The sequence below is a fragment of the Fopius arisanus genome, unplaced genomic scaffold, assembly GCF_000806365.1.
Source record: "Fopius arisanus strain USDA-PBARC FA_bdor unplaced genomic scaffold, ASM80636v1 scaffold00207, whole genome shotgun sequence".
In the NCBI taxonomy this organism is placed as follows: domain Eukaryota; kingdom Metazoa; phylum Arthropoda; class Insecta; order Hymenoptera; family Braconidae; genus Fopius; species Fopius arisanus.
This window is the reverse complement of record NW_011887946.1, coordinates 19,539-22,787: the sequence shown is the minus strand read 5'-3', so window position 1 is coordinate 22,787 and position 3,249 is coordinate 19,539.

Here is a 3,249-nt window from a genome sequence, read left to right as displayed (position 1 = left end):
TTATTAGTTCTCACTTGTGGGCGCTTTGTCAATGAAATCCAAGGTGACAGTTTAATTGGTTGTAAACGCAAACTCAATGGGCATAACCTAGTTTTTTTTTTTTCTCGTATTCCATCCTCACTCCCTGTCTGGTAATACAGATTAGATGACCCTGAATTAGAAAAATCGGAAATGTCACATTAATTGCGCGGAAGGTGAAATATACTTATTTTTATAATGAAATACAATTTATTATCGCATATCGCATGAGTCGCGTACTTATTACAAGTCTTATAATGTCATACTCAATGTACGTTTCAGCTTCACTTGGACATTCGACGTTATCCTACCCGGATGTGCAGGCCTGCACGCAGAATGCTGCACACGGAATATCCATATATCATTGCCAGCATTAACTGTCAACAAAAATGGTTTTTTTACTTTTGAGGAATGTCTTTTCTTTGCACGTATTCAAATGCACCGTCGGGAGGGAATTTCGCTGACTTCCGGTTTTAGGATTCATTGGGGCCACGGCCGCGCCCCATATTTTTATGACGCATCTGACGACTAAATTTATTTAATTTTATTGAGGAAATGGATGACAAATCGTCCAAACAACCAATTAAGAGTGCGAGGGCTTCTGATCCTTTACGCGAGGCTGAAGTTTACTGCATTTTTCATATTCACCTTCGTCTTGAGATTTTTCCCATTGATTTCAACTTTTTTTTTTGCGTTACACGTTGGAGATAAATTTTTCTTTCGCACCAGTAAAAAAGTTGAAATTTCAGGGACGGGTGATGACTAGTAATTTTCAAGAGAGTACCATTTTATTTGTGAGGAGAAATTACTGCACTTTACGATTTCTTGAGAATATGATGAATAACTCATAATAATATATATATAATCGTAAAAATATATTTTGATTTTGTATCACTTTTTGGATTCACTGACGATCCAAAAATATTTACAAATAATTCAACTCAAAGTGATAGTTTTTATCCATTTGATTATAAGATTAAGACCTTCAAATAATTTTAATCTGCTCTCAATTTTCTTTGTTACTCGTTGTATAGTAATTAATCGTGGCCCTGATTACATTGATCTTGATTTTTTAACAACAATCGGTAAATGCTGATGCAGTTGTTTTCCGTTGCAGTGACAGGCAGTGACATTAGGCCATTGGAAAATTAACTAACGATAAATCATTTGTCAAACGAGTCGAAAGTGCAAGTTCATTTGATTCGCCTCCGGAGGCTGAGATGTACAGGATTTCTATTCATTAAAATTGATTAAATTGATTTGCATTAACAAAGAGAAATTAAAAAATTTCTTGGATAAATGCTGGAATTGTTCAAATGTCTTCAGTGAATAAGAGAAATAAATTATTCGCTTATTCATTTATTTTTAATCATCTTAAGTATAGTTTAATAACAAAAAACCGTTTATCCGATAATTTTTTGCTGAAGTGACATTAAGTCATTGGAACATAAATTAATAATAAATCATCTGTCGAAGGAGTTGACAGCACAAGTGCATCTGATCCTGTTTAGAGGTTGAGATTTGTTCCACTTCTCAATATTCATTCACATTTCAACACGTCCCTGAAGAAAAATAACAAATACTATTTTCTGATCAATTCCGGTAGCAGAATTAAACCGTTCAAACAAGATTATTTCAATTTTTTGCACAATCATCTCAGCAGATTGAATTATTAATGACAGCACATTATATGTGAAATCAGTCGGATGCAATCGGATATTTATTAATATTTATCGCATTTGTTAATATTTAATTTAACTCGATTTCAACATGTCTGTAATTAGTGTTTATTTTTCTGGTGCTTATGACGTTGAGAATAAGTTGTGTTGGAGGAGAGAAATAATGGAATTTATTGTAAATCAATTCTGATACTTTTTTATTATTATAAAAAATGCCTCGATTATGCAATATTCTTTCACCCAAGTGGATTAGTCGATTCCGGTCATAATATCATATTTTTTTCATGCGGTATTGCATGTGAAGATTGAATCATGAAATTTTATTGATAGGATCGATCGTAAATCATCTTTCCAGCGACTCAACAGTGCGAGTGCATTTAATTCACGCTATGAAGTTGAAGTTTATTGCATTCCTGCCAATATTCCTTTTCGTTTCACCACTTCCCTTTTTTTTTATTTCATAGTCGCGTGGTAGAAGATAATCAGTTGATTTTTCACATCCTCCTACGTACACATACATTTCTCCAGATCAATTTTTTTGCTTTGAATACTCGATCATTGCATCCAATTTTCACGAAATTGAGAACAATTTAGAGTGAAATTTTAGCCATAAACAATTGTAATTCTTGGGCTCATCATATTTTTTAAAACTGAAATGTCAATTGTGTTGGATTATAACATATATCTGATATTAAAAATATCAAGTTCCACTCAATTGCGGCAAATTCCTGATTTTTCTGCAGCAAAGAGACGAGGATTTCCCAACTTATTTGAACTTTCGATGGAAACATGAATATTCAGCACCAGATTGCACAGCATTTCCGATTAATCGAAAGTTCCAGAATATATTTACCTCAGTTTTCCGGATTTCCATCAATTTCCATCGAAGGAAAGGCCTAAATTTACAGTTTCCATTAATTTCCATATAAATCTATGTATTAACAATCGGTGAATTCCTAAAAAATTCAATGAAACTATTCATTCCATTGAATAAAGGCGAAAATAAACATGAAACAATCATCCACTTAAATATGATATTTCCTAATTAACTCAATTCAAACAATTGAATCACAAAATAACAAATTAATTAAATAGCAACCGAGAGAAATGCAATTTCGCTCTCAACCGAGTGCCCACAATAATCAAATCACACAATCAAAAGAAACTAATTATCAACTTATTAACATTTAACTAGCACATCTGGACGCATTTTCGTCTTCAATCAATTTGTTGACTGAAAAAAAGAAAAACACTTTTATTTGAGTGAAAATGATGAAACGACGCTTTCGTTCCGGTTAAAATCCATTATTAACAAATTTTTTAGTGCTCCGAAAAAAAGGAATTGTTGAGGTAATTCTCGTGAAATGAGACCGTCGAAATATTAATGCTAGATTTTTTGAGATAATTGCGACAGTATGTAAGAGTCACACGAATAATTTCGACATTTCGCCGGGCGAATGTTCGGAGTCGACCCCGTGGCACACGTTTTATCCAGTTCCGACACGTTCGATCGAGCATACATATTGGTTAGAATAATAATAAAAAAAAAAAA